This window comes from Rhinoderma darwinii, chromosome 1 (genome assembly GCF_050947455.1).
Source record: "Rhinoderma darwinii isolate aRhiDar2 chromosome 1, aRhiDar2.hap1, whole genome shotgun sequence".
Taxonomy (NCBI): domain Eukaryota; kingdom Metazoa; phylum Chordata; class Amphibia; order Anura; family Rhinodermatidae; genus Rhinoderma; species Rhinoderma darwinii.
The window spans coordinates 234,605,629-234,626,534 of record NC_134687.1 but is presented as its reverse complement, the minus strand read 5'-3'; positions in this window follow the sequence as shown (position 1 = coordinate 234,626,534).

Sequence of the window (20,906 nt, the reverse complement as noted above, 5' to 3'; positions counted from 1 at the left end):
TGTGGACCCACTCGGCAGCTCCGCCGTAGCGGAGAAGTAGCTGGCCAAACAACAGTCAATAACAGTCTCTCGGATATGAGTACCTGGGTAAATGATCAGGCAGATACTCGAAGTAGCATACACGCAGGGGTGAACCTAGCCCCTCTGCTGCCTGAGGCGAACTATAAAAAGGCGCCCCCCCCCCAATCTATCAGAGTTTTCTCATTACTACCTTTACACATCAAACACGCAATATATAAAAAAATAAATAAATAGGAAAACATTTGTTGTTTATTTGTAAAGTGCTGTTTAACTCCTTAACGCCGAAGGACGGATATATCCGTCATCAGCAGCTGCTAGTTCGCGCAGGAGGACGGATATATCCGTCCTGTGATCGCGCGGGTACTGACAGCGTACCCACGCGATCAGCGGCAGGAGCACGGCTGTTATACACAGCCTGGCTCCTGCTGCAACTGCCGTAATCGAAGCGCGCTCCGATTACGGCAGTTTAACCCATTAAATGCCGCTGTCAATAGTGACAGCGGCATTTAATGTGTTTGACAGAGGGAGGGAGCTCCCTCTGTCACCCCATCGGCGCCCCCGCAAACAAATCGCGGGTCGCCGTCGGGTTTCCATGACAGCCGGGGGTCTAACAAAGACCCCCAGGTCTGTCTTCAGCATCTGCCTGTTGGGCGATGCCGGAGGCATGACCTAATAGGTTGCCTGTCAGTTTTACACTGACAGGCAATAATGCTTTGGTATACTAAGTATACACCAAAGCATTATATATGCGATCAACAGATCGCATAGTGAAGTGTCCTGATGGGACTTAAAAAAAAAATGACAATCCGTTAAATAAAGTTTGTGAATAAAAAAAAAAAAATTACAGTCAAAGTCAAATAAAACTACTTTTTTGGCCCAAAAAGTGGTTTTATTTAGTAAAACTGTCAAAACAAATCACACATAAACATATATGGTATCCCCGCGATCGTAACAACTTGACCAATAAAATGAACACATTAATTAAACCGCCGTATGAACGGCGTCCAAAAAAACGCAAAAAACAACGGCAAAATTCTCTCTTTTCTCCCATTTCCCCCATAAAAAATAAAATAAAAGTTAATCTATAAGTCCTATATACCCCAAAATAGTACTAATGAAAACGACACATTGTCCCACAAAAATCAAGCCCCCATACGGCCACATCGACGGAAAAATACAAACGTTACGGCTCTTGGAATGCGGCGATGCAAAAACAAGTAATTTTTTTCTAAAAGGGTTTTTATTGTGCAAACGTAGGAAAAACATATAAAACCTATACATATTTGGTATCCCCGTAATCGTGCCGACCCATAGAATAAAGTTAACATGTTATTTACGCTGCATAGTAAACGGCGTAAATTTATAACGTGAAAATTAATGCTGGAATAGCTGCTTATTTTCAATTCTCTCCTAAAATAAAGTTAATAAAAGTTAATGAATATGTTATAAGCATCTAAAAATGGTGCAATTACAAATACAACTCGTCCCGCAAAAAACAAGCCCTTATACGGCTATGTTGACGGAATAAAAAAAAAGTTACGACTCTTGGAATGCGACCGTGAAAAAACAAAAAATAATCCTTGGTCATTAACGTGCAAAATGGCCCGGTCATTAAGGGGTTAATGTATAGAGAAGATTTAAAGAACTCTTTTTACTGTATTACTTTAGTATCATAGATCAGCAACGCAGCATTAACACTGAAAATGGTTTAACATCTTCTATGCCCCCTTTTTATTACCTAATTGACTTATGATTTTTAACCGAGTTCAGTGGCCCGGCGTGGTCAGCATGATGCAGTGACGTCATCGTGCCGGGCAGTTGACGTCATCAGCGTGCTCCCGATTTCTTGTAGGCCTCAGGCCTAAACCAGGCTGTGGCCTACAAGAGCAAACGGCGGAGCAGGGGTTTCTATTGTGGCAAATGAATTATTTTTTTACATTTTATACTGCTAACTTTTTTTTGGTAGGTTCCGCTGGACCGTTTGGACTACGTCGTAGATTCATTGGACTACTTCAATGATCTACTTTAAAAAAAAAAAATTGTGAAAGAGGGTTGCATGGGGGAGTTTTGATTTCAATAAAAAAAAAATCTTATGTCTGTTTTTTTTTAATACTTTATTATGGCCTTAGTAATGGCAGCGGTCTGATTCACAGCATTCAATTACTAAGGCTGGGGCTTAGCATTAGCCAGTAAAAAGGCTATCACTAACCCCTATTATTACCCCGGTTCCCACTGCCGCCAGGGATACCGGGAAGAGTCGAGTACGATTCAGTACCTGGCCATCTGAAACGACTGTTAGGCCGCAGGCTGGTATTATCAGGCTGAAAAGGGCCAAAAAAGTGGCCCTTCCCACCCTGGGGATGCTAGGCTGCAGCTGCTTTATTGTATCTGGCTGGTTATGAAAAATTGGGGAAACCCCTCGTCATTTTTTAAAAATAAATTGAAAAAAAAATTACGTGAGATCCCCTCCATTTTTCATAGCCAGCCAGATACAATAATGCAGCAGCAGCCTAGCATCACCAGGGTGGGAAGGGCCATGGTTTTTGTCCCTTCCTAGCCTGATAGTACCAGCCTGTGGCCACCCAAGTACCCTTCACTTCAGATGGTCGGGTGCTGGATCGTACCCAGCTCTTTCCGGTACTCCTGGTGGCGGTGGGTACCGGGGTAATAATAGGGGTTAGTGACGGCCTTATTACTGGCTAACACTAAGCCCCTTCTTAGTAATGGACGCTCTCGATCAGACAGCAGCCATTACTAAGGCGGTAATGAAGTATTAAAAAACAGAGACATAAAGTAATTTATTTTATTGAAATGACAACTATTCCACAAAATCCACTTTAACCATTTTATAAAAAAAAAAAAAGAAAAAAAGCTTACATCAGCGAAGTAGTCCAACGAATCTACGACGTAGTCCAAATGGTCCAGCGGAACCTGCAAAACAAAAATTAGCAGTATGAAAAATAAAAATAAAGTTGGCTGCCCCCACAGACATATGAATAAATAGCTACCTTCGGGAACATATTAAAATAATTAGAAAAATTAGGCCCATAAAATAAAACATATCAAATAAAATAAAAAAAATTATAACACCTTTCTTTTAAAGAGAACCTTTCACCTCCCCATACATGTGCAGCTGAGTGCAGCATGTAATGGGGAGGGCCGCACAAACTCTGGGGCACTTTACATATTTTTCCTAGCCACCTTCGTTATTTAGATATCGGTGCTGTAATATTTGGTGCCCGATATTTAAATAACCCCCTGAACTGTTAATGGGGAGGTAATTGGCAAGGGGGCGTGTAACATCGCTGTGACACTGTCCAATCAGCTACAGACAGTTTCAGAGCAAGAGCTGGACAGAGAGCGCGTGCGCGCGAGCGCGCAGCTCCGCCACCACTAAGGAACAGAAGAAGAGTGTGAATTCTTCTTCTTCTGTTTCATGGCATCGGAGCTGTGCGCGCACGCACGCTCTCACTCTTTAGCTCTCGGCAGACAAGGACGACAAGACTGATCTCTCACCTGAGATCACAGTCTTGTACTTGCCTGCCGAGAGCTGAAGAGTGAGAGCGTGCGTGCGCACATGCTCTCCTCTCTCCAGCTCTTGCTGTTGACATTGTCCATAGCTGATTGGACAGTGTCACAGCGATGTTACACGCCCCCTTGCCAATTACCGCCCCATTGGCAGTTCATGGGGTTATTTAAATATCGGCGCCAAACATTACGGCACCGATATCTAAGTAAGGAAAGAGGGTAGAAAAAAAAAATGTAAAGTGCCCCAGAGTTTGTGCAGCCCTCCCCATTACACGCTGCACTCAAATGCAAATCTGTGGGCAGGTGAAAGATTCTCTTTAAAGTGTAACAACTTTTTAAAAAACTTTTGACATGTCAGAAGTTTTGATCAGTGGGGTCCGAACACTGAGACCCCCCACTAGTCGCTAAAACGAAGCAACAGAAGTGCTCGGGTGAGCGGTGTGCCGCTTCAATTCTGTTTGGCTTTCCTTGGAGCAGTGTACGGGCTCAATAGAAAGTCTAGGAGTCCGTACACCGCTCACTCGGCTGAAAGTCAATCATAAATGAAGCGGCATAGCGCTCACCCGAGCACTTCTGCTGCTTCGTTTTAGCGATCGGTGGGGGCCTCAGTGCTCGGTCCCCCACCGATGAAAACTTCGGACATGTCCCTATGATATATAAAGATATCTATTACTGCGATTGGTGCAAGTTTTAATTACTTTTTATTGAAAATGATTTGTACTTTTTGAGATACAGCTGCTTTGTATCCTGTATACAGAGCAGCTGTATATAGCGCTGAGACCTGAATCCATTAGGTCGCCTATTACCGATAACATCTAAGTTATGAACTTAGATGTGATTGGTAACAGCTCGATCCTGCAGGACCCGCTGACCTGACAGATACAGGATACAGCGCTATATACATTATATAATATATTTATTTTAATTAGCGGGGGCAGGTTTATGGGGAAGGATTAGGGCCTGTTCACATCAGCGTTGGCTTTCCATTCCGGGGTTCCGTGGGAGGTTTCCGTCGGGTGAACCCCGCAACGGAAAGTCAAACTGAAACCACAGCTTTCGTAAACGTATCGATCCTCTCCCTCTGACGGAAGAGAGGTAAACGTATATTAATGCTAGTGTGAACAAAGCCCAATACAAGATATTAATATAAAAAAAAACAAAAAAAAAACCCCAGGTGGGATTTGAACCAGCAACCTTCCATGTGTAAGGCAGGCAAGCTAACCAGTACCCTATAGAAGCTGTCATAGACAATCCCTGTGAAACTGTAGTAGTTGAGGGTTTACTATTAGTCTCTCCTGTCTCTCTGCTGCGTGTGGGTGGTGTCTGGTCAGAGACTCACAGTCAGACTGGCTGCCGCAGCTGCCGCATTCAGTGTGCACTGTGAGTGACAGTGAGACTCACCAGTCACAGCCCTGTTTGTAGCTTTCCCACGCTAATTAAGCACAGGAAAGCTACAAAGCCAGGAGTATACTGCAAAGGGGGGGGGGCGTTTTACTGACAGCAGAGGGCTCCATAGGGGGGAATTATCCCCCCACCATAGAGCCCTGACTAGTTACTATACTGAAAGGTTAGGGGGGTCTGAGCATCTGACTGACTGCTCTAAAGGGGGGGGGCAGAATCCCCCCCTATAGAGCTCTCTGCAGTAAGTCAGATGCTCAGACCCTCCCCCACCCACACTAATCCTTTCATTATAGTGATGTGAGGGCTCTATGGGGTGGATTATTCCAGCCCCATAGAGCCCTCTGCTGTCGGTAAAATGCCCAAACCCCCCTTGCAGTATACTCACGTCACGGGTCCCGGTCCCAGCAAGGCAGGAATTTACCTCTGCTGCTCGTCGCTCCTCCTGCAGACTTGCTCCTCTCTGCCTGCATGTGCTGTGTGCAGCGTCAGAGGAGGAGGAGTATTACAGACGTTCGGCACGTCTCTCCCCGGTCCAGTCCGTCCCGGGCTGAAAATGCCGCCCCCCCCCCCCCATTTGGGTAGGTGGTGCCGCCTGAGGCCGTCGGCTCACCTGGCCTCATGGCAGATGCGGCACTGCATACACGTGGTAGAGCAGGCACAGATGATGCTTGGCGTAGCAGATGACACCGGACGTGGCAAATGACACCAGACGTGGCAGATGACTCCAGACGTAGCAGATGGCAACAGATGTGGCAGATGACAACAGACGTGGCAGATTGCAACAGATGTGGCAGATGGCAGCAGACGTGGCAGATTGCAACAGATGTGGCAGATGGCAACAGATGTGGCAGATGAGGCACACACCACTCCAACAATAGCCTTAGGCTCAGCAACAAACACAGCAACAGGATACGGGAACACTGGCAGCAGGATACAACTAAGGAACCATTTGCATAGACGAACACAGGAATACAAACAATGCTCAGGCAAGTTGAGGAGGGGTGGAGTCCTTTTTAAAGTCCAAGGTGTTGTTGGGTTGATTGGGAAACTTTTTAGACAGGTTCACGCTGGCCCTTTAAGGCCAGGAGTGAGCCCGCACACGCATCCTATGGGACACAGGAGAACGCAGCAGCAGTGTGTGTCGGCGTCTCTGAGGAGGGAAACGCCTACATGAAGATACAGTCCTGCGGTCATGGCTGCCGGCAAGTGGGACGTGCCAGTAGTCAGCGATCGCAGGCATAACAGTACCCCCGTTACGCCCCCTCTTCACAGGTGCAGAGTGTAAGAGTAACTTTTGGATGAGAACTGGGGCATTAATCTTCTCCTCCGGCTCCTAGGACCTCTCCTCAGGACCAAACCCTTTCTAGTCCAAAAGATAGAATGTCTTTCCTGCTACCATCTTGTAGTCCAGAATCTCATTCACGTCAAAGATGTCAGAAGAACCGCTGGGAGCAACTGCAGAATGAGGAGATTTACTGTAGGGGTTCAGAACCACAGGTTTCAGGAGGGACACATGAAATGAGTTGGGTATTCTGAGGGTAGCAGGCAGCAGAAGCTTATAGGACACAGGGTTTATTTGTTGCAAGACTTCGAAAGGTCTTAGGAACCTGGGCACAAATTTGTAAGAGGAAATTTTTAAGCGGATGTTTTTAGAAGATAACCAGACTTTGGATCCATGGGGAAACTGAGGAGGTTCTCTTCTTCACCTATCATCATTCCTCTTCATGCGGTCGACCGCCTGTAGGATAGATGACCTGGTCAGAGGCCAGATGTGAAGAAAGTCCCCAAACATTGAGTTAACTGCGGGTACCTGTGATGTAGCAGGAACTGGAAGAGGGACCGGACCTGTGGATGTTGGCTGTAAACAATGAGGAATGCAGTAGATTCACTTGTGTGGTTCTTGTAGGAGAACACTGCCCAAGGAAGACGTTACACCCAGTTGTCATGCTGAACAGAAATGAAGTGACAAAGGTAATTCTCCAATATTTGGTTAATTCTCTCGACTTGGCCGTTAGACTAAGGATGAGAGGCAGAGGAAAAGTTCAATTTAACATCAATGAGTTTACAGAGGGCTCTCCAGAATTTTGAAGTGAATTGAACCCCCCGATCGGACACGATATGGAGAGGCAAGACAAGCAGAGTAAAGATATTTTGTATGAAGAGGTTACCCAGACGAGGAGCAGAGGGAAGACCGGTTAGTGGGATGAAATGTGCCATCTTAGAAAAACTCCACCACTCAGACAGTAGTGCATCCAATTGAAGGAGGAAGGTCCATTGTAACATCTATGGCCGCGGACCGTCGTTCAGACTTACCCTCTGACGGCCCCAGCCATGGACATCTGTGTTCTCGGCGGCATCTCCCTCCAGGGAGACGCCAGCACTCACTTCCGGGTTCTGAGACTGTTTCCCGCAGGGCGCGCGCGCCCGCCCGCGCGTACAAGGCCTTAAAGGGCCAGTACGCGTCCATTTGTTAATAATCAGTAATGATCCTAGAATGCTGCTTGACTATAAAAAGGGTTCTGCCCACTTGATCCTTGCCTGAGCGTTGTTGTATACCTAAAGTTTGTCTTGCAAATGGTCTCCCAGTGTTTTCTAGTTCCCAGTGTTACCCGTACCTGCTGCCTGTACCCTGTATCCCATGCTACTGTGCCTTTGTGCCATCTACAGTGAAAGTCAAGTCGTGCCTTCTGCTGCATCTACTGTGCCATCTACAGTGAAAGTCAAGTCGTGTCTTCCGCTGCATCTACTGTGCCATCTACAGTGAAAGTCAAGTCGTGTTTTCCGCTGCATCTACTGTGCCATCTACAGTGAAAGTCAAGTCGTGTCTTCCGCTGCATCTACTGTGCCATCTACAGTGAAAGTCAAGTTGTGTCACCGCTACTGTCTACATTGCCTCAGGTACCCTTTCTGGACTATAGTCATTGTTTTGTACCAAGTTGTACCAAGTTGGCCCGCACCGTGACAGTACACTCAGGCCATGGACCCCGCTAGTCAATTCAAGGGCCTGTCACCCTCCCAAGCCATGCAGGCGGACCTGCAGGATCTACGAGCACGACTGTAAAAGATTTGCCTGACACAGCTTCTGTGTCGACGCCCGTGGTTAATCAGTCTGCATCTGTGCCTTGGTCTGGTAGAGTGACTCGATCTGCTACCATTCAGGCTGGTAGGCTCAGGAGTGGGAGAACCTATCATAGCCTGGCCAGACGGTTCTAGCTCCCGCCCTTGGTCTATGTATACCTTCATTTGCTGCTTGTCCTTTGCCTGTGATTCTCTCTGGTTCCTGGCTCTGCTGTTCCTGCTACTTACATTTGACCTGCTCCATATTGACCCTGCTTGATTTACTACTTTTCATCTGCTCTGCTTTTGTTACCACGTACTCTCCTGGTTTGACTCGGCTCGTTCACTACTCCTGTTGCTCACGGTGTTGCCGTGGGCAACTGCCCCACTTCCCTCTCTCCTGTGTACCCTGTCTTGTGTTGTCTGTCGTGCACATATTGAGTGTAGGGACCATCGCCCAGTTGTATGCCGTCGCCTAGGACGGGCCGTGCAAGTAGGCAGGGACTGGATTGTGGGTAGATTAGGGCTCACTTGTCCGTCTCCCTACTCCGTCATTACATAATCACAGGCCCAAATACCTTTTCTACCCTGGTCCCCGACACACTATGGACCCCCTTGAGGCCCTGGCTCAGAAAATGCAGGGTCTTTCCCTACAGGTCTAAGACCTGGCTCAGGGGTGCAACCAGCGTGATGCTACCCTGGTAGTGCCCCCCACCTCACCTCTAGAAACCCACCTCAAGTTGCCTGACCGGTTCTCTGGGGACCGGAAGACTTTTTTCTCCTTCCAGGAGAGTTGTAGGCTCTATTTCCGTTTAAGGCCCCACTCCTCAGTCAGCTGGTGGCCTTACGTCAGGGTAAGAGACCCATTGAGTAGTACTGTTCTGACTTTAGGAAGTGGTGTGTAGCTTCACGGTGGAATGACCCTGCCCTGAGGTGTCAGTTTAGATTGGGTCTGTCGAACGCCCTGAAAGACCTGTTAGTTAGTTATCCCTCTTCGGACTCTCTAGATCAGGTTATGGCTTTAGCAGTACGTCTTGACCGATGTCTCAGGGAACGACGACTCGAACGTCTTTGTGCCTTTTCCTCTGACTCCCCTATGATGGCTTCCACGGAAAACTCGATGCACCTATGCAACTCGGGGCCTCCGTGTCTCCCCAACAACGTAGAGAGTTCAGCAAGAAGAATGGTCTCTGCTTCTACTGTGGGGATGACAAGCATCAAGTGAACGACTGTCCTAGGCGTAAGAATAAGCAACCGGAAAACTTACGCGCCTAAGTGACCATCGGGGAGGTCGCTTGGGCGCACAGGTATTTCCCGTAAATATGAAGCCATGAGAGAATATATCCAGGAAAGCCTGGCCAAGGGTTACCACCGCCCGTCTACTTCTCCAGGGTAGGTACTGGCTTCTTCTTCGTAGGGAAGAAGGATGGTGGTCTTAGGTTATGCATCCATTACCGGAACTTGAATAAGGTCACTGTAAGGAACCAATATCCCCTTCCTTTGATTCCTGATCTCTTCAATCAGGTTCAGGGGGCCCAATGTCTCTCTAAGTTTGATCTTCGGGGGGCTTATAACCTTATCCGAATCAGGGAAGGGGATGAGTGGAAGACTGCGTTTAACACGCCCGAAGGTCATTTCTAATATCTCGCCATGCCCTTTGGGTTGTGTAATGCTCCCGCGGTCTTCCATAATTTCATAAATGAGGTTTTCAGAGACTACCTGGGGGTAGTGTACCTTGATGATATACTTGTGTTTTCCAAGGACTGGTCCTCCCACATTGAGCATGTCAGGAAGGTGCTCCAGGCCCTTAGGGAAAACAAACTCTTTGCTAAAACTGAAAAATGTGTGTTTGGGGTGCAGGAGACACCATTTTTGGGTCAAATCCTCACTCCTAACGAATTTCACATGGACCCTGCCAAGGTTCAGGCTGTGGCGGAATGGGTCCAACCTGCCTCCCTGAAGGCTTTACAGTGCTTCCTGGGGTTCGCTAATTATTACAGGAGATTTATTGCTAACTTCTCGATCATCGCTAAGCCTCTTACGGACCTTACTCGCAAGGGTGCTGATCTCCTCCACTGGCCTCCGGAGGCGGTTCAGGCTTTTGAGGTCCTTAAGAGGTGCTTTGTCTCTGCCCCAGTGCTGATTCAGCCTAACCAAATGGAGCCATTCATCGTGGAGGTTGACGCCTCCGAGGTGGGAGTGGGTGCTGTCTTGTCCCAGGATACCAGGGGTCTCACCCATCTCCGTCCCTGTGCCTACTTCTCCAGGAAGTTCTCCCCCACTGAGAGTAACTATGAAGTTGGCAACCGCAAACTCTTTTTTTTTTAAATCAATCCAATTTTATTGATACGAACACAGAAATGAAATAACACATTAACATTCACATTACAATTTTCATACATCGTATACAATAGTTACAGCATATCAGGAAATCCCCAACTTCCCCCCTTTCCCCCCTCCCCGCACAGCCCCTCACTATATCTCCGCCCTTTGTTTCTAGTACCATTCCTGGCCAGAGCACATTTCTCTTATCAAGGTTCCCCACCACCCCTTCTTTGCTCCAGACTCTATCACCCCCAGTTCCTCAGACGACTCTTGCCCTTAGTCTGCTCAGTTCAGATGACAGCACCTCAGGACAGGCCAACCATCTGCTCCATTGTTTCTCAAATTTTTTTTCCGTGCCCCTTTTAGAAAATATCTTATGCTCCATCAGGATATTATAATTCAACATTCCTACAATTTCCCTCATCCCTGGTGGCTCCGCGTCCAGCCAGTGTTTAGCAATGCATTTCCTCGTTTGATATAATATCCTGGCAATTGCCAGGCTTGCCATTCTGTCACTCTCCAATTCTCCCACCGCTCCCAACAACATAACTTTAGGGTCTGCCGCCAATTCCCGACCATACACCTGCTTTATCAGATCCAATATTTCCCCCCATAGGGTCCTCAGGGCCTCACATGACCAAAACATATGCAATATGTCCGCCTTCTCCTCCGTGCACCTAGGACATTTAGCATCCGTTCTAATACCCATCTGTTTTAATACACACGGGGTGCGGTACACTCTATGTATCAGGAAGAGTTGTGATCTCCTCTGCGCCAGACTGAGCGATAAGTGACATGTGGATGCTAATATCTCTTCCCACTCCTCCTCGGTCAATGGACCGACATCCTGTTCCCATTTCACTTTTAACAGCACCATTGGGTTTCCCAAGTGTTTGGACAGTAAGCTCCTGTACACCATTGAGATCAGGCCTTTGGTCGTGTCAGCCCGTCCCACATACTCTAGGACCCCAAGAGCACAGACCGTCAGGTCCACCACATGCGCCTGCGCCTGTAGGGCATGACGGATCTGCAAATATTGATAAAACATATTGTGCTCCAGTGGAAATAGGTCTTTCAACTGCTGAAATGATCTCAGCCCGTTGTCATCATACAGGTGTTGTAATCGCCTAACCCCTGCCGATTCCCATTTTTGCATGCCCTCTAATTGGTATAATTCCCACAAGACCGGATTATGCCATAGGGGAGTATATTTGGTACACATTCCCACTCCCAGGATCTGTTTGCATTGCCACCATATTTTATGTATCAGGAGTAACGTTGGTTTAGCACTCGCCAATCTCTTAAAGGTATGCGCTTCCAGACCCTCTAGTGGGTTAAGTCCTCCCCCCAAATATGACAATAAACGTGCACTGGAGCACCAGGTCTCTGTGTCCTCCCACCCCTTAAACTGTTGGCTCTGGGCAGCCAGGTAATATATCCAGGCATTTGGCAGCACGACCCCCCCTTCGTCTTTAGGCAATTGCAATTTCTCCAATTTAATCCTTGGAACCCCTTTTTTCCAGACCAGATGCCGAAAGAGATTGTGCAATCGTCTGAACCATTGCTTAGGTATCCATACTGGGGAGTTATGAAGAATATATAAAACTTGAGGCATAAGGATCATCTTGATTAGATTAGTCCTCCCCAGAGCAGAGAGCGGGAGCCTGTTCCAGGCATCCACCTTATGTTTCACCTTGAGCAGCAGTGGTAAAACATTCAAAGACATGTAGTCTTGGACCCTAGCCGTCACCTTAACCCCTTGGTACGTAAATTCAGAGACTATCGGAATCCGGGGTCCCACTCCAGTATCTACAATATTCACCGTGTCAAGTGGCATCAGAGCAGACTTGGTCCAGTTAATATTTAATCCCGAGAATTCCCCAAACCTTGTGATCGTATCCATTACTACCTTCAGAGTATTCTCCGTGTCCGTCATATATATTAAAATATCATCTGCATATAGTGAAATTTTTTCCTCCATTTCCCCATATTGCAAGCCTCTTATACGCTCCTCCTGTCTTATGAGGCACGCCAGTGGCTCTACGGCCAAGGCGAATAGCAATGGTGACAGTGGGCACCCCTGGCGCGTTCCCCGGGCCAGTGAAAATCTCTCGGACATTGCACCATTCACCCGTATGCGGGCTGTAGGGGCCACATACAACAACTGTATCCACTTCACGAAGTTAGGGCCGAATCCCATCTTTTCTATTACCCGCCAGAGGTACCCCAATTCTACGCAGTCGAACGCTTTTGCGGCGTCTAACGTTAGCACCGCCCTTCCTCCTTGATCATCCGGTGTCGCCTGAAGATTTAAAAACAGCCGCCTGAGGTTGACAGCCGTCGATTTGGAGGGCATGAACCCCGATTGGTCTTCATGCACAACATGCTGTACCACCCTGTTCAGCCGCAGTGCCAATATCTTTGCCAAAATCTTGACATCCGATGTCAACAAGGATATTGGTCTGTAGGACTCCGGTAATTGACTGTCTTTCCCCTCTTTTGGGAGAACCACTATCGTAGCCTCATATAGGGAGTCTGGTAGTTTACCTCTGTCAAAGCTATCCTGCAAAGTACTCAAGTATTCTGGCGCTAGTTCCGTCCCATATTCCTTATAGATTTCCCCCGGTAACCCATCTGGACCCGGGGCTTTCTCATTTGCCATATCCCTTATCGCCTGTTCCAACTCCTCCAGTGAAATAGGTGCCTCCAAGCTTTCACAGTCCTCCCGGCCCAGGGTAGGCAAATTAATGTTTCCCAAGTACTCGTCCAATTGCTGTGTGTCGTAATGCACTTTGGATGTATATAGGTCAGTATAAAACCGCTGAAATATTTGCAAGATTTGCCCCGTGTCTGTCTCCACCCTCCCCCCTAAGGCCATGAATGAAATTATTACTCCCATGCGGCTTTGCCATCCTAGCGAGTAGTCTCCCCGCTGTTTCCCCTTCTTCGTAATATTTCTGTTTAAGGAATAATCTTTTATTATCCGCCATTGTTAGTTGATGATTTTTTAAGAACGTCTGTGCCTCCACCCAATGTCTAAGTGTCTCCTCGGAGCCCTCTTCTACATGTCTCCCCTCTGTTTCTGTCACCCGATCCTCTAAACTTTCTCCCAATTGCCTAGATTTAGTTTTTATTCATTTAATATGTTGAATGAATACTCCCCTCAACCAGGCTTTCATGGCGTCCCATAACACCCCTCGCGGCGCAACCGCAAACTCTTAGCCATTAAATGGGCATTTGAAGAGTGGCGCCACTTCCTGGAGGGGGCCTAGGCACCAGGTAACGGTCCGTACCGACCACAAGAATCTGGTTTTCCTAGAATCTGCCCGGAGGCTCAACCCGAGACAAGCTCGATGGGCGTTGTTTTTTACTAGATTCAACTTTGTGGTCACCTATAGGGCTGGGTCTAAAAATATTAAAGCTGATGACGTTAAGGCCTACGTCGCCGATTGTGAAACTTGTGCTAGGTCCAAGACTCCCGACCAGTGGGCTTACTATGTTCTTTGCCCATTCCCCAGAGACCTTGGACCCATATCTCCATGGATTTTATGACCGATCTGCCTCCATCCCAAGGCAAGTCGGTGGTGTGGGTTGTAGTAGACCGCTTCAGCAAGATGTCCCACTTTGTACCCCTCAAGAAACTACCCAATGCCAAGACATTAGCTACCTTGTTTGTCAAACACATCCTGCGTCTCCATGGGGTTCCTGTCAATATTGTTTCTGACAGAGGGGTACAATTTGTTTCATTGTTTTGGAGAGCATTCTGTAAGAAGTTGGAGATTGATCTGTCCTTCTCCTCGGCCTTCCATCCTGAAACTAATGGCCAAACTGAGAGGACTAATCAGTCTCTAGAACAATATTTAAGGTGTTTTATCTCTGACTGTCAAGATGATTGGGTCTCCTTCATTCCCCTCGCCGAATTTTCCCTTAATAACCGGGTCAGTAACTTGTCGGGGGTCTCCCCCTTTTTTTGTAATTTTGGTTTTAATCCACAGTTCTCCTCCGTTTCACCTGGCGGTTCCAACAATCCCGAGGTAGATGTCGTTCATCGGGAAATGTGCACAGTCTGGGCCCAGGTTCAGAAGAACCTTGAGGCATCCCAGAGCATCCAAAAGACTCAGGCAGATAATGGACGTTCTACTAACCCCTTGTTTGTGGTCGGGGATCTGGTGTAGCTGTCTTCAAAAAATTTGCGCCTTAAAGTCCCATCCCAAAAATTTGCTCCCCGGTATATAGGGCCGTACAAGATCATTGAGGTCCTTAACCCTGTCTCCTTCCTGCCGGAGTTACCCCTGTCCTTTCAGATACACGTGTTCCATGCCTTCCTCCTGAAAAGATGCTCCCCGTCCTTGGCTACCTCGAGGAAACCTCCAGTCCCTGTTCTCACTCCTGAAGGGGTAGAATTCGAGGTGGCCAAGAGTGTGGACAGCAGGATGGTCCAAGACTCCCTCCAGTACCTGGTCCATTGGAGAGGATACGGGCCTGAGGAGAGGACTTGGGTACCCGCCCGGGATGTTGACGCCGGGTTATTGCTCAGGAAGTTCAATCTTCGGTTCCCCAACAAGCCAGGTCCACCTAGGAAGGGTCCAGTGGCCCCTCAAAAAAGGGGGGGTACTGTAAAGGATTTGCCTGACACAGCTTCTGTGTCGACGCCCGTGGTTAATCAGTCTGCATCTGTGCCTAGGTCTGGTAGAGTGACTCGATCTGCTTCCACTCAGGCTGGTAGGCTCAGGAGTGGGAGAACCTATCACTGCCTGGCCAGACGGTTATAGCTCCAGCCCTTGGTCTATGTATACCTTCATTTGCTGCTTGTCCTTTGCCTATGATTCTCTCTGGTTCCTGGCTCTGCTGTTCCTGCTACTGACATTTGACCTGCTCCATATTGACCCTGCTTGATTTACTACTATTCTTCTGCTCTGCTTTTGTTACCACGTACTCTCCTGGTTTGACTCGGCTCGTTCACTACTCCTGTTGCTCACAGTGTTGCCGTGGGCAACTGCCCCACTTCCCTCTCTCCTGTGTACCCTGTCTTGTGTTGTCTGTCGTGCACATATTGAGTGTAGGGACCGTCGCCCAGTTGTACGCCGTCGCCTAGGACGGGCCGTGCAAGTAGGCAGGGACTGGGTTGCGGGAAGATTAGGGCTCACTTGTCCGTCTCCTTACCTGTCATTACAACGACAGGATCAACTTCTTTTGGCAGTAGACTCTATGGCACAGCAGCTAGGGGCGCTAGCTACTTCCATCTCCGCTCCTCTTCAAGCTCCTCCGATCGATCCTCCTGCTAAACCTCCTAGCAGCTCCGGTTCGGATCCTCGGTTCTCGCTGCCATTGCTACCTCGGTTTCATGGAGACGCAAGTACGTGCAGGGGGTTTCTGAACCAATGCCATATCCACTTGACTCTGCATGCCCGAGCATTTCCTTCGGACGGAGCCAGGATCGCCTTCATTATGTCTCTACTTGCCGGAAAGGCGCTGGCATGGGTGAATCCAATCTGGGAACGACAGGGACCCGAGACTTCCAGGGGTTTGTGCGGTTATTCTGTTCAGGAGCTTGGACGAGTCTCGTCGGCAGCCACTGCTATCTTTAACCTTCGCCAGGAGGACGCTTCCGTGGGCGAATACACCATCCAGTTCCGGACCCTGGCAGGAAAACAGTCCTGGAACAATGAGGCCTTGGTAGCATCCTTCGGGCATGGCCTATCGCCCGAGATCAAGGACGAACTTGCTGCTCGAGATCTACCAGCTGCCTTGGACGTTGGACGACCTGATTCTACTTGCTACTCGAGTGGACATAAGACTCAGAGAGAGCTCAAGAGGTTCGACAAGAGAGACGGCTTCCTAGACTGGCCCCCAACTTCCAGCAACCCCTCTTGCCTTCTTCTACTGCTCTGCCCGAGGTTCCGATGCAGGTGGAATTGGTCCTGAAGACTAAGAAGTGGTCAGTGATAGGAGATCACTGACCAAAAACGTGGGGGGAACACAAGGAGGAAGGGTACAGGACTGGGTAGTGGATGGGATAGGTGGGATGCCGAAAAAAGTTGTTTTTTAGACTTTTTTTTATTTTTTTACTTGCTCTTCTCTCAACCGCTCTGAACGCCTCGCTATCTCCAACAGAGGCGTTCAGGGCGGGTGCGGCAGGATGTGATGTCAGGGAGAGGAAGTTTAGACGACGTCGATTGCCACTATTGGACAGTTACTCATTGATTGACCGAAAGTGGCGATCGTTGAGGTGGGACCATCGCAACAGGTCCCGGCGTATTGAGCTGTGATAGCCTGCTGTCGGAAACAGCAGCTGTCACAGCTCGTGCACGCGCCGGTGGAAAATGGCAATGCATTTTCCCTGCGACATAACATTCCATCGCTGAGCGCGAACAGGGCGGTCAGCGCGACGGAATATTACGTCGCTGAGCGTTAAAGGGTTAATGACCAGTCTATTTTAAACCTTAATGACCAAGCTATTTTTTAAGTTTTTCTATTGTCTCATTCCAAGAGCTATAACTTTTTTATTTTTTTGTCGACATACACTACCGTTCAAAAGTTTAGGGTCACTTAGAAATTTCCTTATTTTTGCAAGAAAAGCACAGTTTTTTTCAATGAAGATAACATTAAATTAGTCAGAAATACACTCTATACATTGTTAATGTGCTAAATGACTATTCTAGCTGCAAACATCTGGTTTTTAATGCAATATCTACATAGGTGTATAGAGGCCCATTTCCAGCAACCATCACTCCATTGTTCTAATGGTACATTGTGTTTGCTAACTGTGTTAGAAGGCTAATGGATGATTAGAAATCACTTGAAAACTCTTGTGCAATTATGTTAGCACCACTGTAAACAGTTTTGAGGTTTAGAGGAGCTATAAAACTGACCTTCCTTTGAGCTAGTTGAGAATCTGGAGCATTACATTTGTGGGTTCGATTAAACTCTCAAAATGGCTAGAAAAAGAGAGCTTTCATGTGAAACTCGACAGTCTATTCTTGTTCTTAGAAATGAAGGCTATTCCATGTGAGAAATTGCCAAGAAACTGAAGATTTCCTACAACGTTGTGTACTACTCCCTTCAGAGGACAGCACGAACAGGCTCTAACTGTAAAGGATCTGCCAGGCACTACGTCTGTGGATACTCCCAGGATTAATCAATCGACACCTGAGGCCGGACCTCTTAGACTGACTCCGGCTCCCACCAATCAGGGTGGCAGGCTCAGGAGTGGGAGAGCCTATCGCGGCCTGGTCAGTCGGAGTTAGCGCCGCCCCCTGTCCTTTTATACCTGCCGTTTTCTCTTCCTCATTGCTTGTGATTCTTCCTGGTTTCCTGGCCCTGCTACAGCCTTGCTCCAGTCTGCTACTGCCTTGCTTCAGCCTTGCTCCAGCTTCCGCTTATCCTGCTTCGCTCTGACCCCGGCTTGCTTCTTGCTCTGCGTTCGTATACTTCGTGCCATCCTGTTTCTGACTGGCTCGTTGACCTCTGGTTTCCTCACTGTATTCCGTGGGCTACTGCCCCTTCCCTTGCTTGTTCCCTGTTTGTATTCCCTTGCACTTAGTCAGCGTAGGGACCGCCGCCCAGTTGTACCCCGTCGCCTAGGGCGGGTCGTTGCAAGTAGGCAGGGACAGGGCGGTGGGTAGATTAGGGCTCACTTATCCCCTTCCCCTTCTTCCTGCCATAACATAGGGCTGGGTCCAAAAATATTAAGGCTGATGCACTGTCGCGTAGTTTCATGGCCAATCCTCCTTCGGAGAAGGATCCTGCTTGTATTTTACCCCCTGGTATAATCGTTTCTGCCACTGATTCTGATTTAGTCTCTGATATTGCGGCTGATCAAGGTTCAGCTCCCGGGAACCTCCCTGTGGACAAGCTGTTTGTCCCCCTGCAATACCGGCTAAGGGTACTTAGGGAAAACCATGACTCCGCACTATCTGGTCATCCTGGCATCTTGGGTACCAAACACCTCATTACCAGAAACTATTGGTGGCCTGGGTTGCCTAAAGACGTTAGGGCTTACGTCGCCGCTTGTGAGGTTTGTGCTAGGTCTAAGACCCCCAGGTCCCGACCTGCGGGCTTACTACGTTCTTTGCCCATTCCCCAGAGACCTTGGACCCATATCTCCATGGATTTTATCACCGATTTGCCTCCATCTCAAGGCAAGTCGGTGGTGTGGGTGGTAGTAGACCGCTTCAGCAAGATGTGCCACTTTGTGCCCCTTAAGAAACTACCTAACGCCAAGACGTTAGCTTCTTTGTTTGTTAAACACATTCTGCGTCTCCATGGGGTCCCAGTCAATATCGTTTCTGACAGAGGGGTACAATTTGTTTCATTATTTTGGAGAGCCTTTTGTAAAAAGTTGGAGATTGATCTGTCCTTCTCCTCCGCCTTCCATCCCGAAACTAATGGCCAAACGGAGAGGACTAATCAATCCCTGGAACAATATTTAAGGTGTTTCATCTCTGACTGTCAATTTGATTGGGTCTCATTCATTCCCCTCGCCGAATTTTCCCTGAATAACCGGGTCAGTAACTCGTCAGGGGTCTCCCCGTTTTTCTGTAATTTCGGGTTTAATCCACGGTTCTCCTCCGTTTCTCCTGGTTGTTCCAATAATCCCGAGGTAGAGGTCGTTCATCGGGAACTGTGCACAGTCTGGGCCCAGGTTCAGAAGAACCTAGAGGCGTCCCAGAGCGTACAAAAAATTCAGGCTGATAGAAGACGTTCTGTTAACCCCCGGTTTGTCGTCGGGGATCTGGTGTGGTTGTCGTCTAGGAACTTGCGCCTTAAGGTCCCGTCCAAGAAGTTTGCTCCCCGATTTATTGGGCCTTATAAGGTCATTGAAGTCCTCAACCCTGTATCCTTCCGTCTGGAGCTGCCCCCATCCTTTCGCATACACGACGTCTTTCATGCCTCCCTCCTTAAATGCTGCTCCCCGTCCTGGTCCCCCTCGAGGAAACCTCCTGTTCCCATTCTCACCCCTGAGGGGGTGGAATTCGAGGTGGCCAAGATTGTGGACAGTAGGATGATCCAGGGCTCCCTCCAGTACCTGGTCCATTGGAGAGGATACGGGCCGGAGGAGAGGACTTGGGTACCTGCTCGAGATGTTCACGCTGGGGTATTGGTCAGGAGGTTCCACCTTCTCTTCCCCACTAAACCAGATCCTCTTAGTAAGGGTCCGGTGGCCCCTCATAAAAGGGGGGTACTGTAAAGGATCTGCCAGGCACTACATCTGTGGATACTCCCAGGATTAATCAATCGACACCTGAGGCCGGACCTCTTAGACTGACTCCGGCTCCCACCAATCAGGGTGGCAGGCTCAGGAGTGGGAGAGCCTATCGCGGCCTGGTCAGTTGGAGACAGCTCCGCCCCCTGTCCATTTATACCTGCCGTTTTCTCTTCCTCATTGCTTGTGATTCTTCCTGGTTTCCTGGCCCTGCTCCAGCCTTGCTCCAGCTTCCGCTTATCCTGCTTCGCTCTGACCCCGGCTTGCTTCCTGCTCCTTGCTCTGCGTTCGTATACTTCGTGCCATCCTGTTTCTGATTGGCTCGTTGACCTCTAGTTTCCTCACTGTGTTCCGTGGGCTACTGCCCCTTCCCTTGCTTGTTCCCGGTTTGTATTCCCTTGCACTTAGTCAGCGTAGGGACGGCCGCCCAGTTGTACCCCGTCGCCTAGGGCGGGTCGTTGCAAGTAGGCAGGGACAGGGCGGTGGGTAGATTAGAGCTCACTTATCCCCTTCCCCTTCTTCCTGCCATAACACTAACCAGAGTAGAAAGATAAGTGGGAGGCCCCACTGCACAACTGAGCAACAAGACAAGTACATTAGAGTCTCTAGTTTGAGAAATAGACGGCTCACAGGTCCTGAACTGGCAGCTTCATTAAATAGTACCCACAAAACACCAGTGTCAAAGTCTACAGTGAAGAGGCGACTCGTGGATGCTGGCCTTCAGGGCAGAGTGGCAAAGAAAAAGCCATATCTGAGACTTGCTAATAAAAGGAAAAGATTAATATGGGCAAAAGCACACAGATATTGGACAGAGGAAGATTGGAAAAAAAGTGTTATGGACAGACGAATCGAAGTTTGAGGTGTTTGGATCACACAGAAGAACATTTGTGAGACACAGAACAACTGAAAAGATGCTGGAAGAGTGCCCGACGCCATCTGTCAAGCATGGTGGAGGTAATGTGATGGTCTGGGGTTGCTTTGGTGCTGGTAAAGTGGGAGATTTGTACAAGGTAAAAGGGATTTTGAATAAGGAAGGCTATCACTCCATTTTGCAATGCCATACCCTGTGGGTAGTGCTTGATTGGAGCCAATTTCATCCTACAACAGGACAATGACCCAAAGCACACCTCCAAATTATGCAAGAACTATTTAGGGAAGAAGTAGGCAGCTGGTATTCTATCTGTAATGGAGTGGCCAGCGCAGTCACCAGATCTTAACCCCATAGAGCTGTTGTGGGAGCAGCTTGACCGTATGGAACGCAAGAAGTGCTCATCAAGCCAATCCAACTTGTGGGAGGGGCTTCTGGAAGCATGGGGTGAAATTTTTCCCGATTACCTCAGCAAATTAACAGCTAGAATGCCACAGGTCT